The sequence below is a fragment of the Coenobita brevimanus genome, chromosome 33, assembly GCF_032717465.1.
Source record: "Coenobita brevimanus isolate Jiangsu-jjx chromosome 33, ASM3271746v2, whole genome shotgun sequence".
Lineage (NCBI taxonomy): Eukaryota > Metazoa > Arthropoda > Malacostraca > Decapoda > Coenobitidae > Coenobita > Coenobita brevimanus.
Window position 1 is genome coordinate 25,952,145 of NC_136986.1, and position 17,127 is coordinate 25,969,271.

The window sequence follows — 17,127 nt, forward strand, 5'->3', positions numbered from 1 at the left end:
ATAATGGTGTTCCTTAGGGCACTGGCCTGTCACTAATTCACTTTCTTCTATTCATCAATGACCTAAGTTTTACATGTAACCCTAATCTCTCATAGGCTGATGACACCCTTTTACTTTTCCATCTACATCCTGCAGCGTCCATCTCAACAGTTACTTCAACAAACAAGAGAAAGGTCTGTGGCACACTTAATATCTGACTTGGCTCATACATCTGATTCCGGTAAAAATAATATTGTTCTTAATGCATCGAAAACCCAAGTCATCCATCTTTCGACCAATTAAAATTTACCATAGGAAAATCCTCCGATTTTTAACAATATCAAGCACAATCCTGCATGATCTTTGAACATACTCGGGGTTTCATATTCTCGGGATTTATCTTGGAAAGATCATATCACCTCCCTCTAAAAAATCTGCTTCCAAGTGATTAGGTGTGCTATGTTGACTGTGTACATTCTTTAACCCTGCACAGTTGTTGACTTTAAACAGGGCTTTTTTTGGCCTTGTGCACACCACAACTTTAATGTGTGGGGAGGTGCCCCACATACAACAAGGTGGAGCAAAAGATTTTTCATCTCATTAAGTCTCCTCCTCTTACTGGTTGCCTTCAACACCTATTTCTGCCATGCTGTTGCATTTTTATCTCTTTTTCTATCGTTGATTCAATGGTCACTGGTCCTCTGAATTCTCTGCTTGCATCCCTCAACCACTATGGTAGGCATGTAGCACCAGTGCAGATGCAAACTCCTATCCCTTTTCTGTCCAACCCTCTAATGCAAGAGTTAACTGTTAACCCCTACACCGCGGGCTTGTTTACCAATGACTTGCGTGTGCCGCGGGGTTATTTGGGCTCCGACAGACTCTCAAAAAATATTTGCCAAAAATCAGTTATTAGTCCTAGAATAATAAAATTACATATGCTTATGGCACATACCTTCAGCTTTCTCCTGGAATGATTGTTGAGCCTTCGTCTGTTACCGTAGGACTTGTGGAGACCTCTGAAGTAGGGTAACGAAGTCTCCACTTTACACTTCCCGACAACCCGTAATATGATTACCACAGCCAGATACAAACACTATAAACACTATTCTACAATTTTCAAGTAGTTTGGGATCCATACTCAAAAAAGAAAACACTGTGAAAGCAATGGAAATTACGAGCGCGTCTGATCGTCGCACTGGCACTAGTTCGCTCATGGTAGTCTGTCATTTATTATTCATAAAACCCCTCACACTTTATATTTCTATTACTATATAACACTTATATATATCTACAGTCTTTATCCATAAGTTTCCTTCAGTAGTATTAGTTTATTGTCACTGTAGGGATTCAATTTCTTTCAGTAAAATACGTAGCATTCACTTTCTCGTCCTGTATACTGGCATTGAGAGTGAATGTCACTTTCATCTTCACTCTCATAACTCATAGCATTCAGACATGCTAGAGTGAAACTTTCACTTTCATTACTCCTAGGGTATATACTCGTATTCTTATAATACTACTCATTTACATTTCTATTTACGTTCTCTATTTTATTTACGTTATTTACATTTCTATTTTATTTACACTGTGTTGTGCACTGTCACTTGAAATAACTTATAAAACTATTTTCCATTGTTCACGTATATTTACATTCATTACTTTCACTTGCTGTTTACACATTATTTACACATTATTTACAATTCCACTTGCACTGTTTTACTCAATAGAAAGATCGTAGTCACTCTTTTATCAATTGTCAGCCCTTTACCTCTTTCCACACGAGGTTTAGTAGGGGGTAAAGGTCACAGAGCCATTTGCATGGGGGTGAAAAAGTCCCTGAAGTCAGCAAGATGAAACATACATCCTCTCACTTCGGAAGATGAGAGTACACTGATAACGCAGGGGCCAGGCCAGGCAGCCTAGAGGCCTTCTTTAGGGGTTATTCAGAGTTACCAATATTACTTCTTGAAACAGCTAAGTCTAGCACTGATATGATTGGCAGGAAATCTAGACAATACATTATAAATTTGGTAGTTCCAGGTGAATGTAAATATCATTTAGGCTTCTCCCTTCCCTCCTTACATGTATATTTATTACGAAAATAGATTAGAGGCCTACTTAGGAGATATATAATCAGAGCTACCAATGTTAAATCTTGAAACAGCTTTGTGTAGCACTGATATGATTGGCAGGAAATCTAGACAATACATTATAAATTAGGTAGTTCCAGGTGAATGTAAATATCACTTAGGCTTCTCCCTTCTCTCCTTACATGTATATTTATTACGAAAATAGATTATACGGCATATTTCAAGGGGAAAATAACAGCAAAAATTAGCGAACGAGTGCACGTGAGGTGTTGTCAGGTGATAATTAGCCAATTCCAGGTGTATGGCACTCTCACTTACCTGATTTCTTTCTTGTATATATTATTTGGTATAAGAATACGACATAGGGCTTATTTCAATGGATGAAATCAGTGAAAAATTCCAGGGAAGATTTACTTAGCGTAGCATGGCCGGGCAGGCGAGAGGATAGGGTAATGGAGGGGGGGTAGGGAGGGGAGTCAAGGACGGGGAGAAATGGCTAAATTGTCAACAATGGATGGGAGTACAGATGAGATTAGGAGTGCTGACTAGTGTTGGACATTGTCAGTACTGATAGATGATACAAGCCCCCACTTGAAAGCCCGGGTGAATTCAAAATAACACAGAATCACAAAAGCGACGCCCCGCGGTATGATCCCTTGCTCCCAAGCGTCACGAAAGTGACGCCCCGCGGTTAAGGGGTTAATGCCAGTCCTTTATATTTGCAGCAGGTCAGCTCTGGAACTTTCTTCGTCTGTCTGTCTTCCCTACTGCCTATGACCTGCAGTCTTTTTAATGCAGTGCATCCAAGCATCTTGAACTGATCCTCAACTTGGGAATCTATTACCGTGTATTGATTTTTGCTTAGAGGAAGCAGTTTGCAGGCTTGTAGCGTTAATTTTCTTTTTCTTGCATTAAGAAAAGGAATTGCTGCAATATAGTGCATCATACATGGAAACTAGGTTTGTTGTGATAGTAAACTAGTATATTTTGTGTGCAGTTCCTCTCGTGCAGTTAGAACTTAGCCAAATAAGTTCTTCAGAAAAATAATGAAAACTACATATGTCAGAAATGGACATGATCACAGGGATAGCTCAAGTGATCTTATGCAACACAGAAACGTACTTGCAGAGAAAGTAAAAGCAATTGTAATGGCAAGTCTTGTGTAATAAACCTTGGAATTTCTTTTCTTTCTCCCATCCAACACACTGTAATGCACATTGTCACTCTTGATGGGCCTGAAAAAATTGGGGAAATAAACTGAGTTAACCAAACGTACAATAGGTGACGATTCATTCATGTGGCAGTGGCCAGGGGCAGTGCAGAAGAGTGTCAAGGACAAGTGGGGCAAGGGGGACCATGAGTGTTTGCGAGCACAGATTCCCTCTTTGTCCCAGGCTGGGGTGAGGGCTGTGAACTGTAACTACAAACTCACTCTGGTGCGAAAATATCCTATCATGACTCCCCAAATTACCCCCATTCATCACCTCCTACCTCCATAATCCCTCCATCCACAGCCAACTTAGGACAATTACAATGAAAAGATGAAGGACAGATGAATAATATGGTCTTTAATTGAAAGTTCAGTATACTGTAATTATGCAGCTATGGTTGAAAAAGTCTACTTTCAAGTAGAAAATCCCGGCAGATTTTAGAAAATTATTTTTTTGCCTAAAACCTCCACTTTTTATGAGAAACATCGAAAATTCAGAGAGAAAGTGCTCAGTTGAGTTTAAAAATACAGTAGAAGTAAGAGTACCTTTACCTTGTTTCCATGTTCTCTCAGGCCAGGCTTGAGAGAAAACATTTTCTATGAGAGGGGTAGCTATTTCAAACTATTCATAACTGGTTATATATTTACTTATTTGTTACGAATTTATATGTAGTACAAGAGTATATTGGTTTTCAGACAATAATATAGGTGATGTAAGCATTGTTCACTCACCAAAAACATCAACATATGGCACCTTCTTTTATAACGTTACCGCCTCATCACTTCTGCTCGCTTTTTCCTCTGGCTTATTTCTTCCTTTGTCCTCCACCTCAGGAATCACTTTCGTCTTGAATTTCGTCATTGGAGAGACCGTGGTGTGATGTCTTTACTGGCCAGGTCACTGCTAACAGGTGAGTTGCCGAGAAAATGGCATGCGGGGGGGGGGAAAGGGGGGTCAGGTGGGACCAGGCATTATTCCCACCTGGCGTTGGGTAGAGGAAAGTCTCCCACATATGCCTACCAAAAACCACCCTTGAAACTTGAAAAATGTGCAAATGACGAACCTTGCAATTGCATAACATATGGATACGTTGTCGGGTGTCACTGTGACAAAACGTGGTGACGTATCCATACATCGTCAGAACATGGTGAGTTAAGATTGAAGTGAGCGTTATACTTGGGTAACTACTTTCTGAAGCTGTTGGAGATATGATAATGAACAGGAGTGGTACCGATGGTGACTGAAGCCCTGTTCAGGAGGCGTGAGTAGATTCACACTTTTTGTAGAGTGGTACTGTAGGATAGGTAGCACTGGCAAGTTATTTAAGATTTTGGTTAGAAACTCTTTGTGAGGCACAGGAAGCTAAAAAGTGTTGCATGAGTTGAGACGAATGATTAGAAAAGATTAGAATGTTTAAGTGATGAAGCAGGGTGGGTGTAGTATACACAAGGTCAAGATTAGTATAAGCTTAGCAAAGGATTTAATAAATTTTATTTTCATGGCAAATAAAAAAAAATAAGCATACAGCACTTTAAAAATATGTGGCGTCCTACAAAAAAACTAAAAATTTATATTTTGGCTTTAGATGTGCATTCTTGGTTGCTGAATAACTTACTGTTTGTCAGATGCTGCGGTTTCATCATTTACAACCAAGGTGTTCATCATGGAAAATGTCCAGTGGGAAACAAGAAAAGCCCCGAGGTCTTTCCTGGGCAGGCGGGTGACCACCAGAAGCCTCGTCGACCACACCAGGAGGCGGCCATTGAGGGACCAATCGGCGAAGGCAGTGAGGAAGGCTGGGTCGTCACTCACCACTACCGCCATCAGGCACCACGAGACCTGCCGCAGCTGCTGACGTCACCACGGTACAGGTTAGCTGTGTGACCTACCTGCCTTGGCAGTAATGAGATTGACCTTCCCGCCTCAGCATTAATGTGAGAATAACCTACCCACCTCAGCAGTGCAGTGAGAGTGACCTACCTGCCTCTGCACTAATGTGAAAGTGACCAATACGCCTCACTAGCAATGTGAGAATAAGCTACCCACCCCATCAGTAATGCGAGAGTGATCTACCCTCCTAAGCAGTAATGTGAGAGTGGCGAACCCACCTCGGTAGTAATGAGAGAATACCTGACTGCCTGAAGAGTTATGTAAGTGTGACCTACCCGACGAGCCTGGCTGACCACTGGGGCGAGCTGTTCCTGCGTCACGTTAGTGTCCTGGCCGTCCACACCCACCTCGAACACACCCACACCCCGTGCCGCGCCAACATCACCAATACTCTAATAAAATGCAGTATATAATTATGCAGAGTAAATTGGTTTTCACAGGGTTAAAAAGCCGGCGAGGAAAGTGTATTATTACTTTATCTATCCATCTATCTATCTACAGCCAGACGTCTCACTCCCGCAAGAGAAAACAACAGACAAATCGGTTCCATGTCACTTAGTCCCGGGCCATTTTGTTGCCTTCCCCCAGCTCTAACCTTCTCTCTCATATACCTCTCCACTCCATCACTCCATCTCATCCTTGGTCTCCCCCTTCCTCTTCCCTCTCCCCTCTACCTCACTCTCATAAACTCTCGTCGTGAGGCAATTGCTCCCCATCCTCTCCACGTGACCAAATTCACCTCAGTGTATTTCTCCTAACGCTTATTATCACATCCACATGCACACCACAATGTTTCTTCACTTCCTCATTTGGCAGTGTGTCTTTCCATGTAGCTACACATGCTCCTCTCAAATAACTATTTCCTGCTGCTCTCGCTCTTAACTTGTGCCCTTCCAACAAGGTTCAAGCTTCACTTCCATGTGTTAGAGTTGGTATCACAATCCTATCTCCATGCTCACTTCCCTATTCCAGATCACTGCTTTCTAAGACTCAGGGGCCTTCCTTCCTTCTTGTACAGTACCTTTTCATGGACTTCATCCTCTAAATTTCCATCCTTACTCATCACAGTACCCAAGTACTTAGATAAACTCACATTTTCTATTTCCTCATCATCCAGCCTCACTGTGCACTCCGTGACATCATTTCTCTCGAAGACCACAACTTTACTCTTCCCTGCATTCACCTTTAGCTTCCGTTTCTTACACATTGTCCCAAACTCAAGACACCAAGCCTTGTAATTCCCCTTCGTTGGCACTTAACAATACAATATTATATCCAAACAATGGAACAAGAAGTTTCCAGATCTGCCCTCTCTCATTAGGTCCTCTTCAACATCCACTCCCCTACCTTGTATCTCTTTTATAACTTCATCCATATACAGATTGAACTACCATGGATAAACGATAAATCTTTGTTTACACAGAAACATATACTCAGTACACCATCCACACCTACTGCAGCCTTAGAACCCTAATCCATACTCTTCACGGCATTCAACAGCTTCCCACTTACTCCATATATTCTTAATATTTTAGACTTTCTTAGTCTATTCACTCAGCCATAAGCTTTATCCTGATCCATGAAAGTCACATACAACTTCTTTCCCTTCGAAGAAACTTTTCCACTGCAGATCTTAGGACGAATGTCTGATCTACACAACCTCATCTCTTACTAAAACCTCCCTGTTCTTCTCTAACTCATTCCTCTGTTATTTCCGTAACTTGGTCAACAAGTATCCTACCATAATTATAATTTTCCTGTTACACCTAGAAGACAAATGTCACCATGATTATCACACACTTCTTTTTCCCCTTTTCCTTTATACTTCCAATCCTCCGGGACTCTACTTTCCTATCACACCAATCTACACATCTTCCATATCCACTTCACTAATATCTCTCCTCCATGCTTCAGCATGTCACCACACACTTCATCAATTCCTAGGGTTTCCCGTTTTGACTTTCATCATTGCTTCCACCACTTCCATCCTACTGACCACTTCCTCCCTTATCTCCCTCCTCGTCCCAGCTACTCCCCAGCCACTTATACTCGCACTAGTTTCATCACCTGTGTTTAACAATTCCTTAAAGTGTTCTCTCAATCTGTTCACTTTTTCTTCCTACTTTTTCTCCCTTCACCACTAGCAATCTCTCATTTTTATCTTCCACTCTCCTACCTTCTTCTTTATCACTCTGTCTAACTCTCTTTACTTCCTTCCTAATTATCAAGGTATTTCTTACAGTACAGTAATGTCTTTGATAAAAGAATACATTGTTTTCAGTGTATTATTGAGTACTAAAGGAAACTTTCAGTGTTAAAACTCAATTGCAGCTGTGAGACCAACACTGTGGTAATGAACTGAGATATCAAAATAATGACCGAATCCAGTTATTGTGCCTTATTGAACATCCATTAATGTATTCTTTCCTATTACCTTTATTATGGTGCCATTTGCTACTAAGTTGTCCATTAGCAGCATTGGAAAACAACTGCCTTGTAGCCAAGTTTCCACTACTGAACCAATCATCGGTACCGATTCCCACAGACGATCTCTAGAATCTGTAATGAAATAATGACTCTCTCTCTCTCTCTCTCTCTCTCTCTCTCTCTCTTGTGCATGATGGCTTCCTCTACAAAGAGATGAATCCCCCTTGCAAGATTTGAGATGGACTACCTTGAGTTAAAGGTTGAACTTCTCAAATTGAAGCAGGAGGTACAGGTTCTCAGGCAGGAAAAGTCACAAATGAGGGAATTGTTGGAGGAAATGTTGGAGGAGGGAGAAAAAAAAGGCTGGAGGTTGGACACATTCACAAGGGTGCAACAGTGTTCACCCTCAAGAAAGAAGGAGAGATAAAAACCACAAATGCATTAAGAAAAATGTTGTCGTTGTTGGAGACTCCCAGGTAAGATATCTAAACAGACCAATGTATACTCCTTTCACTAAGCATGTGTGTCTTCCGGAGGCCAGGGTGGGTAATGTGATAGAAAAACTTTTAAATATCGTGAAGGATAGAGGAAGAAAACCCACTGTGTGCCTCCGTGTAGAGGGTAATGTTATTGTTAGGCGTGAGAGTGAGGTACTGTGGCACCAGTACAAGGTTATGTTGGAGAAGGTTAAGGAGAGGGGTGGGACCCCTGTACAACTCAGTGATTTGCCTAGGAGGCGGGTTGGTAGGGAATGGTTGAGCAGGGTGACAGGTTTTAATTGCCGCCTTGAAGGGTACTGCAAAGATGATGCCGTACCTTTCATAGACAGCTGGGACCGGTTTTATGAAGGGAACACATGTATAGTTGGGATGGAACTCATCTTAGCCCACAGGGAGTTACTGTTTTAGCTGGAATGATAGATAGGGAGTTAGAGTTTTCTTTTCCGAGACTGAGAATTAGGTGTACAAGAAATCATAGGAACTACAATCAGAAATCATTATCATCAGATTTGGATGGATGCATCAAGACTTGCAAAAGTAAGAACAACAGTTTAACCATTAGTGTAGATACATCCACTCAGGCATCTCAAAAAGAGCAGGCGATGATAGAGGACAGAACAAGCGATGATATAGGGACGATAAGTGATAATACAAAAAACTGTTATATTAGTAAAGTAAAGAGTTTCCCAGTTAGTAACAAAATAAAATATAGTAAGTCCCTATATAGACACTGGAGAATTTTTTGTAGAATGTCACATAAAGGCTTATAATATTTTTGTCAAACCGTCTGAGAAGAAAGGGGGGAGGGGTATCAATTTATGTAAAGGATTCATTAAACTGTTAGAATAAAGCAGACATTAAAGTAAACAGGGACACGGAAAATGTCTAGGTTGAAATTAGTAACAACAGCGAGAAAATATAGTCTTACGAGCTATTTACAGTTCTCGAAAATTAAGTAGAGCAGCAAGTAAATACCTTTGGAAGGAAATTAGGAAAGTGTCACAGTCCAGATTTGTAACAATTGTAGGGGAACTTAATCTGCCAAGGTTAGATTGTCAAAATCATACAGGGGATGCAGAGTTAGAGGACTTTCAAGAGGTAGTATGTGATAATTTCCTTTCTCAGTATATCAGGGAGCCCATCAGAGGTAGTAATATACTATATTTGGTTTTAGCTAATAAAGAAAATGTCATTAGTGATACAGAGGTTGGTGGACGACTTGGTAATAGCGATCATGAAGAAATTAAGTTTAAATATATTTGGGATGTCTGTTCTACTGAAAATCCCTCCACCGTTCTAATTTTTGTCTAGGAGCTTTTGATGGATTAAGAGCTTGTTTTAGAAAGATATTCCACAGGGAGACTAGCTACTTCAGGGAAAGCCAGGTCAATGAGGAACCCCAGGTCATAGGTGAGGGGCAGGAAACAGGTGAGAATGTACTCCAGGTCTCTGGGGAAAGTCAGGTCATAGGTGGGAATGTAGTTCAGGTGACGGGGATTAACTCAGGTCCAGTACCAAACAGCTGTTTGGCCAGTGAGAAATATAATGAGTAGTAAATATAATACATGGAGGCCAAAATAGATATATCCCTTCAAAATCTTTTAGAATGAATAATTCAAAATCAAGATGGTTAACCAACATATTAAAATCTCTGACAGGCCAAAGGAAGAGAATATATAATAAAATAAAACGTGGAGAGGAACACTTACATAACCTGTATGCGATTCTGAATAGATAAGTAAAGAGGGAGATACGGAAAGCAAAGAGAAGTTATGAAATTATGGTTGCTAGAGACTCTACAGAAAACCCCAAGGGTTTTTATTAAATGTACCATACGAATAATCAGGTGACATTACCAGTGAAGATAAAGAAATGTGCTCCATCCTAAATAATTCTTTCATATCAGTATTTACCAAGGAAAATTTAGACCTGGTCCCTCAGGCAGCAAATATTTACGATGATAATACGGAAGATATTCTTAGTAAAATTACCATTAATAAGGAGGACGTATTGAAGGAAATTAATAAGTTAAAACCTCAAAAAACGCCAGGTACGGACGATATATATGCAAAAATTATAAAAGAAACCAAATAAGAACCATGTCAGCCACTTTAAACGTTATTTAATGACTCTTTAATTTCAGGATAAGTTCTAGAGGCGTCGAGAACCGCAAACGTAGTTCCCATTTTTAAAAAGGGTGATAAAGCAGTTGAGTCGAATTATCGTCTAACGTCAATAGCAGGAAAAATGCTAGAGTCAGTTTTGATAAATAAGATTAGAGAGCACTTAGAAAGATTTAATATAATAAATGGAAGTAAACACGGTTTCAGGCAAGGACTATCCTTCCTCACAAAGTTGTCATTCTTCATGGAGGTCTATGAGGCAGTAGATAGCGATAAAGCTCACGATATTATTTATCTGGACTTTACTTAAGCTTTTGATAGGGTCCCACAGGAAAGGTTAGTTAGAAAGGTTCGAGCACACGGTATAGACGGCGATGTCTTAAAATGGATAGAATCCTGGATGAATGGACGAAAGCACAGAATATTAATAAATGGAACTAAGTCGGACTGGGGATTAGTAACTAGAGGTGTACCACAAGGTTCAGTACTGGGACCCTTAGTATTTAGTATACATATCCAGTAAATGATCTAGACTTAGGAATCACTAGCAGTAGCAGCAAATTTGCCGACGATAAAAAAATAGCGTTTATCATTAACTCGACTGACTATTGCCATAACTTACAAAAGGACCACGATATATTGTCCAAATGGTCTTAAACTTGGCAGATGATATTTAACGTTGAAAAATGTAAAGTACTTAACTTAGGCAAGCCATTGAATATACTAGATACAGCTTTGATAAAGAAATTAGTAAATAGCAATGCGAGATAGATCTAGGAGTTATTGTTAATAGAGACCTCATACAAAGGCAACAGCTTATTAATGCGAGAAATAAAGCTAATAGGGTCCTAGGAGTTATTTCGAGAAGCGTGAGCAATAGGTCATCAAAAGTAATGTTTCAACTTTATCTAGCATTAGTAAGGCTACATTTAGACTATGAAATACAATTGTTGTGTCCTTACAATAGAATGGCTATTAACTCGTTAGAAAATGTACAAAGAAGAACGACAAAAATGATACATGATATTCAAGACCTGTCATATGAAGACAGACTAAAAAGACAAAGTCTGCACTCACCAGAGAGGGGTAGAGTAGAGTAAGGGGAGACTTAATTGGTGTGTTTAAGTGGATGAAGGGAATATATAAGGGAGATATTAGCAATGTACTTAAAGTGAGCATACAGGAAAGAACTAGAAGTAATGGTTTCAAATTAGAAGAATTCCGTTTCGGTAAGTAAATAGGTAGAAATTGGTTTGGTAGTAGAGTAGTCTACTAATGGAATAAGCTACCAAGTAAAGAAGTTGCTGTCTCTTCCATTGAAAGTTTCAAGCATAGGCTAGATAAACACATGGCAAATAAGGGGTGGGTATAGAGAAAAATAAAATAAAATCTAAACCAACACTAATTCATTTTTTTTTTCCTTTTCAGGTTACACACGTTCGTATAAAGTGCCCACATCAGTTTTTCTATACTGTGTGGTGTTCTTTCTGTTTTTTCCTGCCGGCTTCGGCTGGAGAGTTTGGAGGGCGGGGGAGAGCCTTCTTCTTTGCTATCCTTATCTCATTCAAGTAGTTCAGTTATTCTTTTGGGAGCTGCCTAGCATGGGCCAACCGGCCTACTACAGTTGTCCTCTCTTCTTATCCTCTTCTGTTTCTCCCTCTCTCTATCTCTCTCTGTATAAATAGATATACATCTAATTATCTATCTATCTATATGTCTATATTGATATCTGTTTCTATATCTATCTATCTATCCATATCTATATCTATCTATCTATCTAGGTATATATCTATATCTCTATCTATCTATCTATATATATATATATACTGTATATATATATTGTTACGGTAGCGCCAGCCCGGGGCTATTACAAAAAGACAACAAGGTAGTTTTAGATGATCGGCCTCCACTGCGTTGTGAAAATAACGCAGACCCCGGCACTCACACTCCGTAAACTAGAGAAAAACTGCGCAACGGAAGAATTATCACTTAAGTACGCAACCCTCTGTACTTTGATAGTAACAAACGGAACAGCCTACCTATGGATCTAGCCTACTATCGTCGCTACCGGAAATAATACTGCCCGAGACAGTCTACAGGAACACCTCTCACTTATTTCCGGTGGTGACGAATTTCTACTTAACCCGTGTCCAAGGGGGAACGCAGTTGATAGCTCACGATAGTTCTCACTAGCCTTGTGCAAGGAGATGGGATTGAACTGTGTAGAGGTTAGGGGTGTGTGTGTATGTACGTGTGTTGGGGAACGTTAATAAAGGCAGCGAGAGGACCACGGTGAGCCAGACTGCCCCTCCAAAGACAACACAGTCACAAAATCAAATAAAATAGCTACTTCCCTCAGTCAGCAAACAAAAGAATAAAATAAACTTAAATGAAAACGCCAGCTCGGCACAAAAATGACTGGGGAGAGAGAGAGTGTACACACACACGATACTGAAGCTGGTTGGGAAGACACTGCACTGATGCTAGGCTCGTGTGCAGCCAAGCGTGAACGCATGAATCAGATTAATTAATAAGGAACTTAAATTCGTGCCCCTCTCTCTCTCTACAATGAATTGGTACTTCTAATGCAAGCAAAACTTCATTAAATATACTGGTAGCTCACATAAGACAATCAAAATAATCAAATGCATACTCAGCATGGTATTAAATAAAATTGCCCTCAGTGGCAGGAACGAAAGAAACAAAAGAACTTGTAACACTCGCTAATTTAAACTCCGCGAATGACACGGATACTGCATAATCCCCTAGCCCAGCTGTAACGGCTGCACCCGTGGGAACGGACAGGCGGACAGCGTAACACGCCCTTCCCCAAGGGAAAATTTTGAGCCCTGGATCAAAATTTTCGAATCAAGACCCTGACCCCTCCCTGGATAAACAATCAGCAATTACGTTATCAATCCCTTTAATATGCCTAACATCTAAATTGTACTCTTGCAAAAGCAAACTCCAGCGGGTCAAACGCTGGTTCTTAAATTTAAACTTGTTCAAAAACTGCAGGGGATGATGGTCTGAATAAATCTTGATCACCGGGCCAAAAGGGGACAGGTAGACAGCAAAGTGTTGCAGGGCCAGGATAATCGCTAATAACTCCTGCTCTATGACGGAATAGTTCTTCTGGGCTCTATTAAACTTCTTTGAGAAGTATGATATGGGATGTTCAACCTGGCCCTCATCCGGCTGCATCAACACTGCTCCTACCCCTACTCGGCTAGCATCAACTGCCAGCACAAAAGATTTGTCAAAATCTGGTGCACACAATATAGGGTGGTGGCACAGCAGAGACTTAACAGTAGTAAAAGCTTGCTCACACTCGGCTGTCCACTGCCACTTCTTATCCTTGCGCAATAAGTCAGTAAGAGGGGCAAGCACTGTGGAGTAATTTCCAATAAATCTTCTGTAATAGCCGATCATGCCCAAAAATCGCTGGAGGGCACGGCGACACTGGGGTGCTGCAAAGTTGGAAATGGCATCCACCTTAGCCCGAGGTGGAGCCACTTGCCCATGTCCTACAACAAATCCAAGGTACTGGACCTTTGCACGTACGAACTCGCACTTGTCCAAGTTGACTACTAAGCCAGCTCATTACTGGCTTAATGAGCATTTCCACATGATCAAGGTGCTCCTCCCACTTCGTGTCATACACAATGACATCATCGATGTAAACGACACAATTAGGTATGCCATCCACCACTTTATCCATACGCCTCTGGAAAGTGGCTGGAGCATTCTTCAGTCCATAAGGCATCACCTGGCACTGATATACTGCACCACTGACAACAAAGCTAGCCACATGTTTAGCCCGTTCCGTCAGCGGGACCTGCCAGTATCCTTTTACCAAGTCAAGTTTGGTGATATAAGTGGCATTTCCCACCTTGTCCACGCAGTCATCGACCCGAGGTAAGGGATAAGCATCGGTCTTAGACAGTGAGTTAACCTTCCGGAAGTCCACACACAACCTAACCTTCCCATCTGGCTTTGGCTGCAAGGTAACTGGTGAACTCCACTCACTGAAACTCCTCTTGATCAATCCATGGTCCAACATATACTTGATCTCCTTATCGACAGCTTTCTGTCTGATAGGGTTGATGCGGTAGGGAGCTAATTTTACAGGCTTACTATCCCCAACGTCAGTGTCATGAGTAGCCCTAAGTTGTCAATCCCGGTGAATCTCCAAAAACTTTCGGATGTTTCCATAATCTGTTGCACAGCTCTTCTCGCTTTATTGGATCAAGGTGCCGCAATTTCTCCACCAGAGCTGCATATCCATTGCCCTCCCATAGGTCAGGTGGTAACATCTCACCACGACTAAGCACTTCCTCCTGCTCCTCCAACTCACTACCAACTGCCAAAACTACAGGAGCGCTCTTATCCCTGGTTCCCTCAACGTCCACTCCAAAGTCACCTTCCAGGGACTGTGGCTGTAACCCTGGTCCACTACTCACATCACTGGCACCAACAGCTCCCTCCACAGCACGTTCCTTTGATGCCACGTCCTCCCTTCCCCGTCCTTCACATCCCAGGTGAGAGACATCAGCAGTCATCCCACAATGAGAATCAACTGGGCGGTAGTATGGCTTCAACATATTAATGTGGCACAATTGAGTACTCTTCTGCCTATCTGGGGTAACAATTAGATAGTCAAGTTCCCCAACTCTCTTCTTCACAATATAAGGACCACTGAATCTAGCCGCCAGAGGTTTTCCTTGCATGGGCAGCAGTGCCAAAACTTCATCTCCTTGCTTAAACTCACGACTTCTGACCTTCTTATCGTAATGAGCCTTCATTTTCGCTTGAGCCCCGATTAGATGGTCACGGGCAAGCTCTAAAGCGCAATGCAGTCTCTCCCGAGTGCGGCAGACATAGTCAAGCATGGATTCCTGGTTGCCAGATTTGTTGTTACTCCAGGCCTCTCGCACCACATCCAAAGGACCACGAACTCTGTGCCCAAACACTAACTCATTGGGTGAAAACCCTAATGACTCAGTTGGTACCTCTCTCACTGCAAACATAACAAAGGGTACCGCTAGGTCCCAATCCTTTCCACTATCATAGCAGAAGGTGCGCAGCATTATCTTTAAGGTCTGATGATGCCTTTCCAGGGCACCTTGTGGCTGCGGATGGTAGGCACTGGACAAAATGTGCTTGATGCCCAACTCTGTCATTGTCTGCTTCAACAAATTAGATGTAAAATTCACTCCACGGTCTGACTGCAACTCCTTGGGCAGGCCAAAATGAGTAAAGAACAGGATAAGTTGCCTGACTACTGACTTCGCCTGCATGCTTCTGATTGGTATAGCCTCTGGGTATCGCGTTGTAACATCCATTATGGTTAACAAATACTTGTTTCCAGCAGAAGTAGGAGGTAAAGGGCCCACGATATCAATGATTACCCGGGTAAACGGAGGTTCAACTGCAGGAATGGCAGTCAAAGGGGCCACAGGAAGAACTTGATTAGGCTTGCCCACTATCTGACACGTGTGACAGCTCTTGATGTACGCAGCAACTTGTCCCGGCATACTTGGCCACCAAAAGTTATATCTTAAGCGCTGCACTGTCTTTCTATTTCCCAGGTGACCTGCTAAAGGTCCCTCATGTGCTAACTGAATTAACAGCACCCTATACTGCACAGGCACCACCACCTGCACTAACTCACCCACTCCTCCATCCACCGTGGCGCCAGTGGGCATCCATCGGCGAAGTAAAACATTGTCTTTGATCAGGAACTCCTCCTTACCACACTCCATACTTCTTTCTTCCCCTACTCGAGCAAACAAGGGCTTCAATGTTACATCCTCCTGTTGCTTCACCCTCAATTCTGCTGGCCCAACACCCGCCAGCCCTACTGAGGACTGAGATAAGGGACTGGTCGGGACACTGGATTGCGAAGGGCGATCAATCTCAGCGCCACCTCTAGTACACTCGACAGGGGGAGGAATGTCAGACTCCACACTGACATCATCATCACCTCTACCCTCAACAGTGACACTCTGTTCCTCAGGCGCGTTTGACGGTGGTCCTGCATCCCCGCAGTCGACCCCAGCGTCCTGAAATTCTTCTAATTCAGTCGGTGGGCTGGGTTCAGTCTCCACACAGACACACTCAGCACCACCTCTAGTGTCCTGAATGGGAAGTGGGGCGGCGCCCATGCACGCATTCCCACTCTCCTCACCCACCACAGCAACACTCTGCTCACTAGGTTCCTCCATTGGTGGCCCTGCCTCATCACAGTCGACCCCAAGAACCTGTGACTTCGCCAGTTCTTCCTCCCAGGCTGCAACCTGTGCCATAGATCTTGTAATTGCACAGACCGGGAACATGGCTTCCACGTCTGCATCAACTTCAATACCAATTTCTGGGGCGTCAAAACACTTCTTAGCCACAACAACTGGTGGGGGAAGAGATGGAAATACTTTCTCCCCAGCCAGGTCGTTCCCCAGCAGAAAATCAACCCCCTCTACTGGCATTACATCAGCAACAGCAACTTGAGCTGCAGCCTGAACAATGGGGCAATCGAGTTCCACATGAACATAATCATAGTATTCATCTGCGTTCATGCCTCTACACAGCACATACTTCCCTGAGTTTACAGGCCCTCCAGTCACGTTTCTGCACACGGACTGTTGTGCACTGGTATCACGAACCACAGTAACTGGATAACTGATCCCATGAATTTTCACTGTGCCGTGACACATAAAAGGTTTACACCAGTCTAGGGACGATTTCTGAGGCAGTTCATCTGGAGGTGGCGTAGCATGTTGGGTAACTTTTTCAGCCTGAGCTGGCAGCGAGCACAGCCGGCTGCACTCCAGCTTTCCACAGACTTCTCCCTCACCGTTACCACTCTCCCAACTCCTCTCGTTCACCTGACTCGAACCTACAATTA